The 19083-nt window shown below is 39.0% G+C and overlaps 1 long non-coding RNA gene across 2 annotated transcripts in view; it reads left to right on the top strand.

Moving 5' to 3' along the window:
• The window catches only part of LOC144324172 (uncharacterized), a 32927-nt gene extending 15632 nt beyond the window's left edge, over nt 1–17295 (top strand). Inside the window, exons 3-4 of one of the 2 annotated variants that reach the window (XR_013389580.1) lie at nt 12544–13507; nt 17158–17295. This is a non-coding gene — a long non-coding RNA (uncharacterized LOC144324172). Of the gene's footprint in view, nt 1–12543; nt 14576–17157 lie in introns of those variants that run through there. The other variant, XR_013389581.1, reaches the window with a different exon arrangement.
• The last annotated feature ends 1788 nt before the right edge of the window (nt 17296–19083 follow it).

Here is a 19083-nt window from a genome sequence, read left to right as displayed (position 1 = left end):
TAATTAATACTTTGTTTTAGGGTTTTCCATTTGAAATCCCTGATCTGTGAAACAAAGGCCGGAGATAGACTTTGAGACAGTCAGTCCTACTGGACACATTTGTCAAACAGATGAAGAACTAGGGAGGACAACCCCAAAACCACCACTCCAATTTCAGTTAGGTAATAGACTTTCTATTGCCTGGCTGACTTTGTCCCCCACTTGCAAATTATAAAATATTCTCAGTGAATTTTCAAGAAACTATCAGAGCCTGAGACCTCAGTCTGCATTATCTCTTAGCCGCAGGTCAACCTCGCTATTTATATTGCCCATTGGCTAAGGACTTTCACCTGCCCGTAGCCACTGTTCAGAGCGTCCAGACCATACACCAGGTATATCTCAAACGTAGCTTTGAAACAGGACTCGGGGGGCAACTGGGTGGTTCAATCAGTTAAGCATCTGCCTTTGGCTCAGGTCATGATCCCAGAGTCCCAAGATTGAGCCCTGTCCCAGGCTCCCTGCTCTGTTGAGACCCTGCTTCTCCCCTCCCCCTGCTCGTGCATTCTCTCTCTCTCTCTCTGTTTCTCTCTCTCAAATAAATAAAATATTGTAAAAAAGAAAAGAAAAAGAAATAGGACTCTGTTAAACTCCATGATCCATTGCTTTTGGGTGGAACTCCACGTGCCTTGGACTAAAGAAATGCATACAGTCTACCTGATAACATACATAACCAGTCCCATTAGTCCAGTCAGGAAAACAGAAACCAGTGTACATAGTTCAAACAGAGAGGGATTTAGTTCTGGAAAATGGTTACAAAGGTGCTGGGAGGGCTGGAAGAGAAGGGGAGAGAAAAGAAGGAATGTGAACCCAGAGATGAGCGAGCTGCCGCCACCCCTCAGGCTGCATTTGCTGCCAGGAGGTCGCCGTGTGCCAGGGTAGAGCCCCACCTCCCCAGAAGGGGCACCATGCGGCCGGTGCGGGCCTGCCGCCCAGACCCTTCTACCCCTGGTACCGGGCTACGATGGCTTCCTCTTCTCTCCCACCAGTGACTTCCGTTGGCCGACCTGACTGGAAGCCAGTTGGTAAAGGATTTGAGGAATGGAGTTATAGGCTTCCAGCCCCTGCAATTATAAACTACAGAAGGGAGAATGTGGCATTGTGCCAACAGAAAAAAACAACACCTGGCACAATAACAGCATTTAGGTAGACGCTAATCGTTTTTAATCATTTATGTTTGGTGGAAAATTACTTTTGAACGGACTGGGTAAGTGTAAAGGACTAATCACTTTCCGATTATTTCCTGAGAAATCTTGCTGTTGAGGCTCATTAAGGTGGCGGTAGCACAAGACAGTTGGGGAGCCAAGGATGGTTGAGAAAGGGAAGAACGGACAGGACGGAACAGGTCCAGGGGCAGACATCTGGATAATTAATTTGAGAGGCCAGCATGCATTTTGAAAAAGACTCCATCTTTCCAATTAGAAAACATTCTGCCTCTAAAATTGAGGATTGAGTTAGAAGAACAACAAAAGCCTTTTCTTTTGTCTGAGTACCAAGAGCCAGTGGGTTTCATAAGAAGAAAAAAAAATCTAGCTCGCTAATTATATGTAAAGTCTCCTTTTTAATAGAACAAAATGAGTCACCAAAAATACAAAAGCTACATAAATTAGCATCCTTCCATGTTTTTAGATGACTAAATGAAACAGCATAATAAAATTATGTCCCAAAATTAGCTTCCTTTCATATTCCACCAGGGCATATCCACTAGCACTTGTAAAAAGCTCATGTTACCATCAGTTGATACCTCATGTGGATTTTTTTAGACTTTACGTTTCCTCTACCCTCCCTCAGATTCACAAAATCCTTCCTTAGAGTTCACTGGAATTTTGTGGCTTATCTGACTCAAAAACGAGTTAATTCCTATTTTGATAGTTGCATAAAAAACATTCAGTGAGCAATGCTGAACGGGATGATATTCTGTGAGTAAGTATGTACAGATCATTTCAAAAATTGTTTTGAAAATTCTACTTTTTAGTACAGTACATTTAATGTTTAGAGTCTTGGGAACTGAAAACATTAGCCCTTAAAATGAACTTTGCTCCTTGCAAGAGTGTATAAATATGAGGATATACATCTTAAGTTAATGACCATATTTTGTGGGGTACCAATCTACAATGTTGTTCTAGAGACTACTTTTAGAATTGTGAAATGTTTTAGAATTATGAAAGTTGGGTTTCTAAAACTACTTTTTTTAAAGCTTCCACTTGCTGTCATCATGAAATACATACTATATAACCAATGAAAATTAATAGAAAAATAAAGTAAGTTTATATATATGTGCATTTAAATTTTTCACATGTGATAAAAGGAAGAATATTTCGGTCAGGTACTTTTCTTGAGTTCATGCACAATGCTCTCCCAGTTCCTATGGATCTGAAGTAGTTGTTTAATAACTAACCTTCCTAGGAAAATACTGGAAAGGTGAAAGCAGTGGATCAAGTTATATTGGCTTGTGTAATTTAAACTTTCCCCTCTCTCCTCTTTGAGATAGTAGGGTGAACATTCAAGACACACTCCTCCTAGAGTTCTACATAGAGACCCAGAGGGGCCATTTCATAGACCACCTATACCCACTTCCATTCAGGCAGTCAGTACAGATGTGGCTATGCTGTTTGTTCAAACAATGAAACATGTCCATTCACATTGTGGTCGGTTAGAATAATGGTCCCCAAAAGTGTCCACTCCCACCACCTCCAGAACTTGTGAAAGTGTTACTTAACATGACAAAAAGGACTTTGCAGATGTGATTAAGAATCTTGAAATAGGATTATTCTAGATTATCCAGTGAGCTCAATCTAATCACATGGATCTTTACAAGTGAACTTTTTTCCCATCTGAGATCAGAGAAAGGTGAGACTATGGAAGAGGGAGATGCAATGTTTTGCTTTGGAGGAAGAGGCTTTGAAGATGGAGGAAGAGGGCCACAAGTCAAGGAATGTGGGCAGCCTCCAAAAGTCGAAAAAAAGGCAAGGAAACAGAGTCTCCCTTAGAGCCTCTGGAAAGGAATAGAGTTGTGTTGATGCCTTGATTTCAGGTCAGTGAGACATTAACCTGATTGCTGACCTACAAAACTATAAGATAACAAATTTGTGTTGTTTGAAGCCGCTAGATTTGTGGCAATTTTTTTATTGCAGCAATAGAAAACCTATTATGCATAAAGCCACTGCTCTAAACCCACTTTCTGCCTTGACCTTCCTGCTCTTCCCTTGGGACTCTCAATCCAGGAACAAAAGGTGACAACTCTGGCATAGCGGAGTTCCCTGGAGGCCTGTTCTGACACCACATCCAGCTTTTAGTTCTGACTGGGCTATGCCCAACCAAGCTTATTCAGTTGTGAAATATTTTGACCATAACTTTTAATACAGGGACCTATATCAGTTGACTTTCAAACTTTTTTGACCCTAACCCACTACCTACAGTAAGATATACATTTTGATGTCAACCTAGTACATACACAACTCCCCCACACACATATTACTCAAACCAATGTTTCATGAAACAGCGCATATCTTTACTACATGCATTGCACATGGTATTTTCAGTTCTATTCTCTTCCTCTTTTTCTTTCTTTCTTTCTTTTTTTTTTTTTTTTTTTTTTTTTTTTTTTTTTTTGAGAGAGAGAGAGAGAGAGAGTATCCTGGAGAGGCAAGGGAAGGGGGAGGGGGATATTCCTTTTTTTTTTTTTTTTAAAGATTTTATTTATTTATTCATGAGAGACACAGAGAGAGAGGCAGAGACATAAGCAGAGGGAGAAGCAGGCTCCCTCTGGGGAGCCTGATGTGGGACTTGATCCCAGGACCCTGAGATCATGACCTGAGTGAAAGGCAGCTTCTGAACAACTGAGCCACCCTGGTGCCCTGGGAGAGAATGTTAAGTAGGCTCCATGCTCAGCTCAGAGTGCAAGGCGAGGCTCCATCTCAGGACTCTGAGATCAGGCCCTGAGGCCCTGAGCTGAAATCAAAAGTGGGATACTTACCAACTGAGCCACCCACATGCCTCTATTCTCTACGGCTTTCTAATGTAAATTGCAACCCACTCAACTGATTTCATGATTCATTAGGTTGCAACCCTCAACTGACAAACACTGACCTAGATCATGATAACTCTATGTTCAAGATGTAGATTTTCTGCTGGAGAATGTATTCTGTTTTATTTGAAAGTAAGCATAAACATTTGTTTAGAATTTAAATCATTCCTAAATGTGAACTTAATTTATTAAATGTCATTTATTAATGTACCAAAAACATATTAGTTTTCTCAAGGTGAACATCAAACGTGATAGTTTATTATTAAGCCTAATAAAGAGAGAAGGACCACAACAGGGAGGGGATACATTCTAGAAACATATATTTAGTGTTCTGCTTTTCTATTACTGTTTGTTCATTTCTGCTTTTAATTTTAATATGTCCCGTTTTCTTGCTTTTATGATATTACCCACTTCCTTTTCTAGATTTTTTTAGGTTAATTTGTTGCATTTCTCTCCTTTTTTTTTCCCTTATGGCTATTTATAGCTGCAGCATTATTTCAAACACTTATAGTTTGCATCAGTATCCCTTAATTTAGAGGTCCTGGAGGAGTTTACACATGCATTTAAAATTATATTTGTTATAATTCAACTAGCTTTTCTAGGTGTTGGTAGCAAAAGGGTTTGAAGATTGTGATATATTCGTTAGCCTAGTGAAAACTAGGCTATGAACAAGCAACCACCCAACTCCCGGTGGCTTACGACGACAAAGGTTTATTCAATCACTGCACATGTTGACTACAGCTCTGTTCTGGGATCTTCATTCCAGGATGTAGACTGAAGAAGCAGCCTCTATATGAGACACACTGGCTCATGACTAAGCAAGCGTAGTAGAATGTTTCTTAAAGCTTCTGCTCAGGTCGGGGGGTATATGTCACTTCCACATGTATTCCATGGACAAAGCAAGTCAAAAGGCTAAACTTGACGGCTATTCAGCATGAACATAAGCCATTTCATAGGGGATATGGAGGAACAATAGTATAATCTACCCCTATGTTCTCTCCTAGAATGCTGCAACGAGAAGGGTTTATCCTTGTATCTCTGTCAATTCAAAACTCTATTTTATTGTTGGATTATATCTGAGGCTTACCATTATAGCATTTATGCTTCCCTTTTTAATGTATCTTTAATCACGCTATAATGCTCTTTGTCTCCCTTAATGCTTTTTGCTATAAAATCAGTTGTGCTGATCATGTTTTTATAGGCCACACATGGCTGTGGCTACCATGGCTTGTAATAACATTAGGAAAACAGTGTTTTTCTAGCTTAGCCTACACTCACAGCAATGTAAAACCTCATCTCTCTCTTAAAATCCACCAGGCACTGCATGTGCTCCTGCAAGGAGTCCAGGGGTGCCCAGGAGGATCCTTCTTGGTACCTGTGCAGCCTTTGTAGCCTGCTGAGAAGAGAGCAGTGTTCCCTGCCACCTCCAGATGTCTACAGAGCAGAGCTGCTTTGCACAACTCACACCTTCAGAGGCTCCAGGGATTTCACTCTTTTCTAAATTAATAGCCATCTTTCCCCAGAGCTTTGGCTCAAGTTTCTAGTTGCTGGGACACCACTGTATAGAGAATAGTATGATTAATACTAAAAATTACTCTGACAGCCAAATCTTATATTTCAATAAAGCTTCTCTCTCCCTCTCTGCCCCCCCCTCTCCTCCCCTCCCCTTTCCTCTCTCTCTGCCTTGCCTTTCCCTTCTCTCCCACCCCCATTCCCCTCCTCCTCTACTGGAGGCTCTTCTGCTGTGGATGCTTATATATCCCCTAATAACCAACTCCACCCTGAAATCTGTGAAACTGATAAAATTTAAACATCAGGTTTTTATTAGGCTTGTACAGGCGCTACGAATTGTAGGCCATTCCCCTTGCTTTCTTAAAATTTTCTTATTTTAAAACATTTTATCTCAATAATCACAGACACAGGGGGAAAAGCAGTAATATGATAGGGCTTATAATGGAAACAATTGTCTACTGCCCCATCCTCTCCCACCCCTAATTCAGTTTCCCAAAAGGAATCACTTTTAATTGTTTCTGTTTCAAGGCTTCTTGGAGGCTACTTCCCTAGTTCTAAATAAGGGGCTTTTATTGCCATGTCTTGATTTATTGGTAAATCATTACATGAGATGAGAAGATTAATTCCCCTATAAAAGTTGGCATTTATATTGTCTCTAGTAACCGTATTTAAGTTTTCCCTGTTTGGTTCATAGGCTGCTTCTAAAAATTGAAAACTACTACTAATAATAACATAACAATGTAAATATTGTAACTACATAAATATTGTTAATAGAAATATTAGACACTAAGATTTCATTTTCCTCTCCACAGGGGCCGTTAGAGGTCATGTAAAAAAGACTGTTCAAATTTAAGATTGGAGTTTTACTTGGCTGGTTTGATTTTATATTTCCATCTCTTTTCACTTAGGCTGAAAATCTTGGTTCCAACGATAATAACATAACAATCGGTACTTAGAGCTCTATATTACCCTCTTTTCTCCAAAAGTTTATTTTCAAAAATGTCAAACCTACAGAAAAAAGTTGAAAAAATTAGTACAATGAATGTCTGTACATCTTTTATTTAGATTCATAAATGGTTAAAAAATTTTGCCACATTTGCTTTCTCTTTTGTTTTTGCTGAGTCATTTGGAAGCACATTGCAGACAGCATGACAATTCACCACTTGCGTGTTTCTCCTACAACAAGGACATTTTCTTACAAAACCACAATCCCATATCAGACCCAAGGAATTTAATATTAACATACTGCGACATGACCCATATCCAAATTTCCCCAGTTATCCTCTAAAATAGCTTTTTTTTTTTTTTTTGGCTTTTTTCTATCCAGAATTCAATCAAAGCTCTTTCATTATATATATCAGAAATATCTCTTTAGTTTACTTTGTTGTTCCTTGCTTTTTTTGGAGGCAAGGGTGGGGAGGCCTTTCAGGACATTTTTTGCAGAGTCCATGCAATTGCTTTGTAGAATACCCTACATTCTGAATTGAGCTAAGTCCTTCAACATGATTAGATTCTTAAGATTAAACATTTTTTATAAGAATATCATAGTAGAAGTGTTCACTTCCCATTGCATCACATCAAAAGACATATAATGCCAGTTCATCTCATTGGTGATAATGCTAATGATCATCTTCTTCAGATGGTATCCGCTAGTATTTCTCCAGTGCTAAGGTATCCTTCCCCTTTGTAATCAATAAATAGTCTATGGGGTGATTCTTCGAGACCATGTAAATATCCTGTTCCCTAATAACCTCTGACTTGGTGGTTTTAGTATCCCCTGATGACCTTCACTTGAATCCATTACATTGAGGATTTCTTTATTTATTTATAAAGATTTTATTTACTCATTTGAGAGAGCATGAATTGAGGGCAGGGGCAGAGCGAGAAGAAGGAGCAGACTCACCACTAAGCAGTGAGCATGATGTGTCTTCAATTTTAGGACTCTGAGATCATAACCTGAGCTGATGGCAGACACTTAACCAACTGAGCTACTCAGGCATCCCCACAGTAAGGTTTTAAAATAATAATTTTTAAAATCATTCTTTTGTAATGACTGCATAGCATACCAGCCTTTAAAATTGTATCATAAACTTATTTATTAAGCCCCCTATTGATGGATATTTAGGTTGTTTCCAGTATTTTGCTTTTACAAACAATGCTGCAAAGGACACCCTTATATCTTTATGCAAACGTGCAACTATAATTGTTTAGATTAATTCCAGGAAGAAAAATTGCTGGGTCAAAGGCATTTAACATTTTGATAGATAAAAATGCAATGTTCTCCCCTCTCCAACACTACTACCACCAGGAGAAAGGATACAGATCTATATTCCCACTATCAGTGCATAAGACTGCCTATTTTCCCAAATCCCTAATTTTTTTACTTTATATTTTTGCTTTATATGTACTACCATTTCTTATTTTCCCAGCTCACTCTCCCTATACCTTGAGTCCCACAATTCTTCTACTCCTGAAACCTACAGGTCATTAGCATCTTTTCATCTCTGTCTTCTGTACTTCCTCAGTTTATATTCCATGCTTCATTATCATTACTCGTTTGCATACTCTCTTACTCCTCTCTCCCTTCGCTGTACTTCATGGCCAGACCCCTACCCCAGTGAAAGCCAACCCTCTTCCCAGGCCCCACACATCAGCTAGATGTGACTAGAGAAAACCCACCACACAGAAGATACTCACTGTAAATTCATGGCCTCAACTTCAAACGGGCCCTTAGTAAAGTCCCAGTACCTTCTCCAGCCCATTTCTCTCCACCTTTCCTAGAGGACTGTTTCATTTCTTTCCTCTCTCTTCAACCTCCAGCATCTCCTGAGCCCTCGGTTGATGATTTTGCTTCCTGCCTCACGGAGAAGAGAACTTGTACAGCTACCACCACAGCTACTGGCCTGCCAGCATCCATGCCTATATTTTCTGCCTTGTCTCCTGTAACAATAAATATAACATTGGTTCTCCTTTCTTAGGTCCCTACCTGTGGTTGTTCAGTACATTCCACATACTCCAGGTTCTTGATCTGGTGATTGTTCTTTCCCTCTCCTGCATCATTGATGTTTCCTCCCTACTGAATCACTTCCATTAGTATCTGACATACTGTAGTATCTTCCATTTCTGGAAAAATATCATCTATTGACTCCACATCTTTTCCAGCCAGTGTCCCACTTCACATTATTGTAGTGAATACTATTGTGCTCCATGAAGAGGCCTTCTCATGGTATAGGGAGAGTCAGCCAAAATACCTATACCGTTAAGGTATAGGGAGAGTGAGCCAAAATTCCTATTCCCCAGCTGCTGGGAATGTCAACCGCCATTATTAGCTCACAACCACATCTTTCACTAGGAACACCTCTTGGCTGCAAAGAACTGCGTCTCCTAAAGTTCTAGCCCCTCCTACGAGGCAGCCCATCGGTGACTGGCTGAGGCAGAAATATAAAACCTGGCCAAACCTGGCCTCAATTTGGGACAACTCTGAAGAGTCATCCTTGGTCCAGAACTCCCCATAGATTGCCTGTGGCTTCAGCTGAAACATCACTGGCTCAGTTTCTCCACTATCTAGTTTTACCTTCCTCACTTCCTCAGAGGTCTCTCTCCAATAAACTGCATGCAGCTTTCCACGTGGGAATCTGCTATGTAGGGAACTCATCGTAAAACAATGTTCTACCAGAGATGGTACTATCCTCCAGTAGTTTTGACATTTACAACATAATTATAGAGTATTTATTTGTTTAAAAAGCCAGGTCATTTGTTCTGTAGAATATTCCATATTTTGGATTTGACTGATTGTGTCCTGTGTGTATTCTTATTTCTGATACTTTCTGTAAACTGGTAGTCATACTAGAGTATAACTAGTCTGGTAGTTCTATGCTAGATTAATTAGATTCACCTCCACCCACTTAAACCTGTTATTCTGAAACTCTTTTTTACTTTATTTTTCTATGCTGTGAAATTTAAATATTGATTATCTGATGCTAAGAAGAGATAAAATCAAAGCTCCCCATGATCAGGAGGGATGATTTATTATTGCATTTCTTTCCCCCAGCCTCCAAGCCCCATCCACACACACCCACACACAGCCTTGATATATGCAACCAAAAAGCCTTCCAAGTTCTTAATGGAAACTGGGAACAAATAACTAGAGAATGTGTTCACCTAGCTTTACAGCCTTAAACACTAAACACCTTCCTCCCAAAGCAGAGTATGATTATCTTGTTCTCATCAAGGAAGGGAACCAAAGAAGGGATTATTTGCATATAGAATTCCATGTTGTTACTAATTTTAAAAGCCATCCTGGCTTTCTTCTGTCAAATGGTTTGATTGTGGATCACATTCTTTCATCGACAGCTGGTGTATTCTAAGTCAATTAATCAACATGCATTTATCAAGCACCTGCTGTGTGATCAACGTCATTCTTGGAGAATTCATGCTGATTAAATTCTCTGTAAAACAATTAGGAAGCTGTATCTTATTTCTGCTCTGCCCTCATCCCCACCCCCAATTCACACAAATGCATTCCAAAATCAAATAGATGCTCTTTTTGTAACAATTTACTGTTTTGAATTATCTACACCCTGCTCCATTCTGTTGGGAGTTGATGACACTCTGGACAATTATGATTTTTCTAAGGTATTAAAAGCACTTTTGCATAAATGTATACCCTTTTGTGTAATTACGTTCTCTTATGTATTTCCTTTTAAAGAAATTTGTGAAGGGTTTTTGTTCATTTAAATTTTTTTTTTTTATTAATGTCATTACAAGCAACAGAAACCAGCTAGAGCTGGCTCAAGAGAAAATAAAAACTTATTGAAAATCTATTAGGCTCTCTCATGGAATCCAAGAAGAACTGAACTACCAAACAGGCCTCTGGAAAGGCAGAAGACAAGGAAGCTCTGGGGACCCTGACAACAGCTGCTCACAAACCTCCTCTTTGGAAATCTGCCATTAACATGACTCAGAGCCAAACGTCTCTGATCTCTGTATCCTCGTTCAAAATTCAAATTCCTGGGTGGGAGAATCTGATTGGCTGAGCTGTGATCAGAAGGCTGCTGCTGCTCCAATCCAGGATGGCCAGGAGAGGGGGTTGCATGCTCTGTATGTGCACTAATGCAGAAGCCACGAGCCACATGTGGCTATGGAACACTTGAAATGTGGCTAGTGCACTGAGGAAATGAATTTTTCATTTTATTTGTTATTGGTTTAAATTTTGAAACTGAAGCAATGTAAAATATATTCCCATTACCTACATCTTCGTTATTTGGGTAGAACTACATCTCACTTTAATTGTTAAAACTTACCATCTGAATTGAGGTGTGCTGCCAGTGGAAAATACTCATCAGATTTTGAGACACTGGCAAAATAATTAAAGTTAAAATAAGAAAGAATTTAAAATAACCCATTAATGATTGTATTTATTTTTATTACATGTTGAAATTATAATACTTTGGATATCTTGGGTTAAATAAAATACTAAAATTATCAACTATTCTTTCTACTTTAAAAAAATATTACTACTGGAGGATTTTAAGCTACATATGTGGTGCACATTATGTTTCTCCTGGACAGCATTCCTCTGTATAGGTATGAAGGATCCATTTCTGAGGACCAGGGGCAGTTCCAAGATACTGAACAAAAATTCTCAGCAGAACAGACATTTTCAAAGGGGTCATCTACATAGTACAGAATAACAGATACAGAGATTTCTGGGATAATCTGATGTACTTAATCAATAACATCTCTTTAGCACTGTTTGGCTACTTCATTGTAATATTCACTATATCATTAAAGAATATTGAAAGCTGATATCTCAGACTGTAATGTTTGATGCTACATATTTCTATCCAACCAATATTTCTTGACAAAGCCCCCGTTCTCATGAGCTGAAAATCTGGTAGGGGGGAGAGAGACAATAAGCAGGTAAACAAAGACATAATGCTGTGATATTAATAGATGCTGGGGAGCGGGGGAGGTAAGGAGACAGAATGACAGGGAATGCTCTTTAACCAGATGATTAGGGCAGACCTCCCTGATCATTGACATTGAAGTAGAGTGTAGAATAAAGGGGAAAGGGTGAGTCATATGACTCTCAGAAAAAGCAGTCCTCCAGGCAAGTGGAATTAGTTCAGCATGTTTCAGGATCCATAGGGAAGCTTCTGAGGCTGAAGAACAGAGAGAGAGGGGAACAAGGTGGAAAGTGAAATGAGAACAGGTAGCCTGGAGCCAGATCATTCAAGGCCCTCAAGACAAGTGAGTGGAAGCTCTTACAGTGCTGAGAATTGCATTTACTTTTCCTTCCATCCACAAATCATACAGATAAAGCCTGAAATTTTATGACACAGTTTTTTCTAAGGATTTTTATTCTTGTGGTTTTTATCAAAAATTATCAACTCTTACTTTATTTCCTCACCATTTGTCTTATGAAAAATAATTTTGAAAAAATAAAAATCTATGAAAAATATTATTGAAAAAATTAAGTCCAGAGCTGCTTATCTCCCAAATTAATTTGAATCTTGAAAAACTTCTATGTCCTTTGTTTGAATAAAATGTTTGTACAATTGATTCATAGAACAAAATTATTAACCTTAGGGAATGAATTTTACCCATGATAGAAGTCTTTGTAGTGACTAAGAATACTTTCCAAACTTCTTGAACAGAGCTTTAGAAAAACAATTCACTGTTTGCTTAATGCCATAAGCATTTAGCCATAGAACCTAAAGGCAACCCTAAAGGAGATATGAATGCAGAGACATATAAATCCCTAAAGCTTGCTAAACATATGCATGAATAATCTATATACAAGAAGTATATATACATATAATAACTTCTGATTACACATACTAACTACCATTTTTAAAACACTTACTATATGTCATTCACCTGTGACAATCTGTACTAGTTTGCTAGGGCTAGCAATACACACAGACTGGATTGTTTAAACTGAAATTAATTTTCTCTCATTTCAGGAGGCTGGAAGTCCAAGATCAAGATGTCAGCAGTTATGGTTTCCTCTGGGCCCTCTCTCCTTGCCTTGCAAATGACAGCCTTCTTGCTATGTCCTTGTGTGGTCTTTCCTCTGTGTATGCTCAGCCCTATGTCTCTCTGCAGGTACAAATTTCTTATAACAACAGATTGGATTTGGCCCCACCCCAAAGACCTCACTTCAACTACTTTTAAAGACCCCATCTCCAAATACAATCACATTCTGAGTTACTGGGGATAGGGCTTCAGCAAATGAATTGGAGGCAGAGGGAAAGAAACAACGCAGTCTGTAACACTGCCACTTACCAATGTAGATAAAATATTGGATAAGATGCTATTCCTGAAAGAGGTGACAATGTGGAAAGTGCTATCATAGAAGTATGTAAAATTGGTTACATATCTTAGAAGTACAGAAGAAACACGGCAAATTCTTTAATGGGGGCTGGAAGCAATCAGAAGATTTCACAGAGGAGGTTTCATTTGAAGTGGCTTCAGAGGACAATTAGGCATTATATACTTTGTGCCAGCACCCATGGCAACTGTGCCTAAATTATACGTTGCCCATTAACCATTCAATGTATTATAATGAGAAATGAGTAAGAAGCAGTAAGGTGCTATGTAAATATTCAGTTTTTCTTTCTTTTATAAATTAGTTAGACAAATTAATATATTCCCTATTCCTCCAGAAAACAAATTGCTAAATGAAAACCTGAATACATAATACCTTCATTTGCCTTCTTTACTTACAAGCTAATGTTTGGCAAAATATTTTGTTGTTACCCATTGCTTTTCTCACTTGTCTTTGCTTTCTTTGGGTTTTACAAAATAATTTAAATGAGTCTTAAATCTTTTTTTCTGGGATGAAGAAAGAGAGAGATTCCACAGGAATTTCTCATGTGATTGCTGTGATTGATCGCAACACCTGAAAATAACTACTGATTGTGGCAGGTACTTGATGGAATATATACTTAGCAAAATTCTATATTTCTGTTGGGTTAGAAAAGTTCTCAAATTGACTTCAAGTTGAATTCTTCACAACTCTTTTGTTATAATATTTACAGAATTGTTCTCTTAAAATGAAAGACACATGCAAATTTTTAAAAAGTACTTTTTTCAAGATAGCTTCTATAGATCTGAAAAGATCTTTGTGTAAAATTGCATAGTCACTTTAACATTCCTCCAAATTATTCCACATCTTTCTCCTGGAGAGAACTTTCTTTTCCTGGAGAGAACTTTTGGATTTTGTTGACAAGTACTCTTCCCCCAGAGAAGCTGGTTGGACAAAAATTTATTTCTGTGGTCTTTTGTGGTTTCTGTGGCTTAGACTATGATGATTGGATCTGATCTGTAATGTATTCAGGAATTATATTCCCACTACCTTTATAGCATGTCACTGGAATAAAATCCCAACTCTACTAATGCCATTAGGAATAATGAAAGTGTTTTCTACTAAGTTAGAATGTTTTAGTTTTCTTATACTTTTCTCAACTCTTATTGCTGTGAAAACTACATCCTGAAGTGAATGTATGAAACTATATATAGCTAAAATATGCCAAACAAATAATAGAGACTCTTCCCCAGAAGAGCTCATAATCACAGAACAAGTGGCATCTTGACAACTTGTGTTGTTTTTGCTGATGAATATTTTATCTTAAATATTAAAATGCCACGTTCCTCATAATTGTCATAGCTTAACTAGAAATGACTTGAAAAATAGCTTGTTTTAAAACTTAGCAGATTAAATGCAATGTGCTATTCTGGATTGGATCCTGGAATAAAAAGGAACATTAGTAGAAAACTGGTGAAATCCATGTACGGCCTGGAGTTTATTTAATAGTACTGTACTCGGGTTAATTTCCTAGTTCTGACAAACGCACCCTGGCTAGGTAAGATGCCAACATTATGTGACATTGGATGAAAGACCTACAGGGACTCTCTATGATATCTTTGTGACTTTTCTGTAAATCTAAAATTGATCTGAAATAAAAAAGAGAATTCTTTTAACTCAAAAAAGAATTCAGCAGATTGTTGAAAGTTTATTCTCCAGTCTATCTCCATGCATTGGAGGAGCAGACCCACAAGTCCAGGGATCCAGATTGGATTAGAGATTATGGGGAAAAACAAGACAGAGAACCAAGACACAAAACCAAAAGGGCTGGAACTGAAAGAGCTTCTGAGTGAGGATGTTCAAAGCTAACAGAAAGCTCTTGACTGGAGAAGAAATCCTTTAGGTTATCAATATAGGTAGCCACTAAATGCTAAGATAAACCTAGAAGCAAGATTTTAGTAACAGAATATTTTCTAAAAACAAACCCTCCTATGTAGATGAGACTGATGGATGGAGCACTAACTGATGCACCTTTTAAAAGTACTTTTGAAATTTAGACTGTGGGGCGCCTGGGTGGCTCAGTCAGTTAAGCATCTATCTGGGTCAGGTCGTGATCTCAGGGTCCTGGGATCAAGCCCGATGTCAGGCTCCCTGCCCAGTGGGGAGGCTGCTTCTCCCTCTCCCTCTGCCCCTCCCTCTGTTTGTGCTTGTGTGCTCTTTCTCTCATTCACATGTTCTCTCTCTCTCTCAAATAAATAAAATCTTAAAAAAAAAAAAGAAATTTAGACTGTACCTGTCAAACATGTGAAAGCTGTTGGTTGTTGAAAGCTAAGGAAGTCGCTGAATATTTACAGAATCAGCTCTTGCATTTCTGATGTTGTGAAATGGGGTGACAAAGTCTTCTGTTATTTTCCTTGTTCCCTGGTTCTGGCTCTTTCTCATTCTGTTTGAGATCACCTTGCAATTTTTAAGCATGAGGGTGTGATCCTAAGAATCTTTTCTACTCATACATTTTCAGTTTTAAATTTGCTAATTTTTACATGAAGTGCTAAATTTCTTTAAAAATAAAGGTAAAACGGTAGCTCATATTTGACCTCAGCATGGATTCCTACTCCTCTTCCCTTTCTCCAGGAAGCCCTGTGCAATTGGAGGTGGGCACATGACCCAGGCCCAATCAAACATGGTACCCTATTTCTCTGGATGTACTGACAAGCCAGGGTGATGCAAACGTGGAGGAGCTAGGAAGAACCCCGCTGAGCTAAGAAGAAGGGACAAGCTTGAATCCAATCTCACCTTTCTGAAAGTACAAAGGCCCCTTCTGCTTCTAGCTTGCATTCCAGGACCACTGAGGGTCAAATAATAATTTTTCTTGCTGATTTGAAAAAGTTGAATCCTGTGTCTCAGTCTAAAATTGATACAAAGGAGTGAGGCAGGAAACACCAGATAACTCGGTAAAAATTAGTGAACCTTGTTTCCCTTGCCCCTTTCTCTTATACAACTGTGCTCTTCCCTGCCAAGTATAATTAGAAATCATGCCTGTGGCAGAACAGCCCTTACTGGGCTGCAGCCTAGGGGCAGGTTAACCATCATGGAAGACAATAAAGTGAGAGCCTATAGGGTGGGCAAAGCTGAGATCTGTTGCTAAGAGAATGAAATAATGAGGAAAGGCTAACATTTCTGTTATTGGTGCTTAGTTATGAAATCTCCACATACAAAATTGGAGAAAAGCCAGCTGAGACCTGAAGAGGATTGTATTACCAGAAAAATCCAACTTGGAAACAAAGCTCTTGACTGTTCAAAGCCTAAAGCAATACCCAGGCTCCATAATGAGACCAACAAGAAGCTGGGGGCTGAGGTGGTGCCATCCTAGAATATGATGGGAAATGGAGACTTGTTTCCCACATGTATAGACCTAGGGGCAGCAAGACTGAATCACTAAAGAACTTACTTCACTGCAAGGGAAGCAATTGGGCTGCTATTTGCATTTCAGGTCCAGGAGGACCCCCATTTCCATCTGACTAGGAGGAAAGCATATGGCCCAGAGATACTAGACTTTAAGACAAGGTAGTTACTGGATGAGACCTTATGCTGTCTTGTTTGAAGATGAACGGTACATGAGGGTTATTACATTAAATTCAGTATAGGACATTTTTGGAATTTGCTTTTCAGAAAGGCAAGAGTGTGAATGATAACAGTGAACAGTGATAGTATACTGTGCTGCGCGATACTTCCCTTATTCTGGCTGGCCATCATGCTATTTCGTTCTTGTAGGACCAGATCCTCCCTTCTGGAATAGATATGGGCACAGGTCACAAGCCCATCGAATCCTGATCCTGCCTTCCTCAGACATTGTGATGAGTATAGAAGTGAGCATGTGGCCTACAGAGGCTGTGAGTCCTGCATAGTCCTGCATAGGGGTCGATATGTAGACATTGGGGGAGAGAGGTCTCTTTGCCCTGGGATTCCTAAAGCAGATGCTATAAGCCTAGAGCTGTGGGCAACCTAATTCTCTGGCAGTCTGGAAGAGGGAAGAAAATGAGGTCACTACACAGAGGAGGCTGAGCTGAGATTTGGGGGAAGGGTAGAAGAGAGAGACCTGATGATGTAATTTCCACCTGGGCCTGAATGAAACCAAATCCTTCCATGAACTTCTCTTATCCCTACTTCTCCCTCTCTCTTCAACTCCTTTCCCTTTTTGGCTTAAATTAATTTGAGTTGTGTTTCTGTGAATTTCAACTAAAGTAGTCTTCATGTATTTTTATTTTTCTAGATATAAAAGTAATGTGTGCTCACTGTAAAAGAAATTTGGAAGATATGGGTAAGTAGAAAGGAAAAAGAAAATTATTCCCTCATGCTTTGAGTGTAATGAGGCTAGCATTTTAGAGATTTTGCAGTATTTGAGATGCTTACTTTACATAGTTATGATCATAATAAATTTATTTTGCATCGTTATGATAATAAATAAGCGTAACCTCCTGCTTTTCTACTTAATGTTATAACATTTTCCCATGATCTTAAACCACCTTTTAAATAAAATTTTCTAGAATTGTATATATTATTAGATAATTTTGAAATATCATAACCATTTTGGACTATAATCCTAGCACTTGTTTTCAGAAATATAATTACTGGGACTAAATATTGGAACATTTAAAGGCTCATGATATGTTGTTTTGTTTTTGTTTTGGGGGGTTTTTAAAAAATGTTTTTTAATTTATTCATTTGAGAGAGCAAAAGCACGAGCAAGGAGGAGGGACAGAGGAAGAGGAAGAAGCAGACTCCATGTGGAGCAGGGAGCTTGACTTGGGTCGCAGGCACATGCTCAACCAATTGAGCAACCCACATGCCCTGGCTCATGATATGTTTTACTTTATTTATTTTTAAAGATTTTATTTATTTGGGAGAGAGAGAGAGAGCACATGAGCAAGGGCAGAGGGAGAGGAAGAGGGAAAAGCAGACTCCCCTACTAAGCAGGGAGCATGATGAGAGGCTGGAACCCAGGACTCCAGTATCATAACCCGAGCTGAAGGCAGACGCTTAACCGACTGAACCACCCAGGCGCCTCCATAATCTTTTAACCAGTGAGAAAGCATTCTTTTTTCAGGGCTGTCTCTGTCACATTGGGAAGAAACATATGAGTCTCCTCTGTCACTTGGCCACTCTGGTTAATCAGTACCCGCAGACTATTACAATGGTCCCCAAATGCCCATCCAAAATACTGTATCAGGACCACTTAAGAAATAATACCTAGGAAATCTACTTAAAATGCAGATTCTGAAATTTCACTCTCAGAGTATCTGATTCTGTGGGCCTGCAATATTTTTTAACAGTTCTATAGGCGAGGCTGAGATATCAGATTTGGACACAACACTCTAAAGCAGAGGTTCATAGAGTATGGTCCCTGGACCAAAAGCAGCAACATCACCTGGGAACTTGTTAAAAATGCAAGTTCTTGGGACCCCCACCCCAGACATATTGAGTTAGAAACTCTCAAGGTGGGGCTCAGTAATCTGTGTGTGTGCTTTTTTATTTATTTGATAGAGAGCATAGGTGGCAGTGGGCAGTGGGGGAGAGACAGAGGGGGAGGGAGAAGCAGATTCCTCTCTGAACAGGGAGTCCAACACAGGCTCCATCCCAGGACCTGAGCCGAAGGGATCATGGGATCATGACCGGAGCCGAAGTTAAACACTTATCTGACTGAGCCACCCAGGCACCCCCAAACTGTGACACTTTTAAGAGTGAAAAGTAATATAAATACTAATTAAACTGGAACAGGATGTGTAAAATGGCATGGTGACAGGCAAAAAACAAAGTATGGTGACTCTTTTTGTTTTTTAAGATTTATTTATTTGTTGGGAGAGAGGGTGAGGGGCAGAGAGAGAGAGAGAGAGAGGAAGAAATGACCTCTTCCCCATTGTGTCTCACTGACAAGACAGTAAATCAAAGGGCTCCCCTTAGGGTTTCCCTTAGACTTCCCTCTCACCTCCTTGTGTAATCAGGGGGTAAGCATGAGACATAAAAGTAGACCAACTACACTTTCTGTTCTGAGACTCTTTTTTTTTTTTAAAGATTTAATGAAAATTCTTATGGAGAATTTAAACATACACAAAAGTGGAAGGAACAATATATTAATCTCCATAAACTCAAATGCGTTCTCAAGAATGATTAATACGTGGCTATTATGACTTATCTATGC

The sequence above is a fragment of the Canis aureus genome, chromosome 11, assembly GCF_053574225.1.
Source record: "Canis aureus isolate CA01 chromosome 11, VMU_Caureus_v.1.0, whole genome shotgun sequence".
Taxonomy (NCBI): Eukaryota; Metazoa; Chordata; class Mammalia; order Carnivora; family Canidae; genus Canis; species Canis aureus.
The sequence above is the reverse complement of the archived record's forward strand: the minus strand, read 5'-3'. Positions and strand labels throughout refer to the sequence as shown.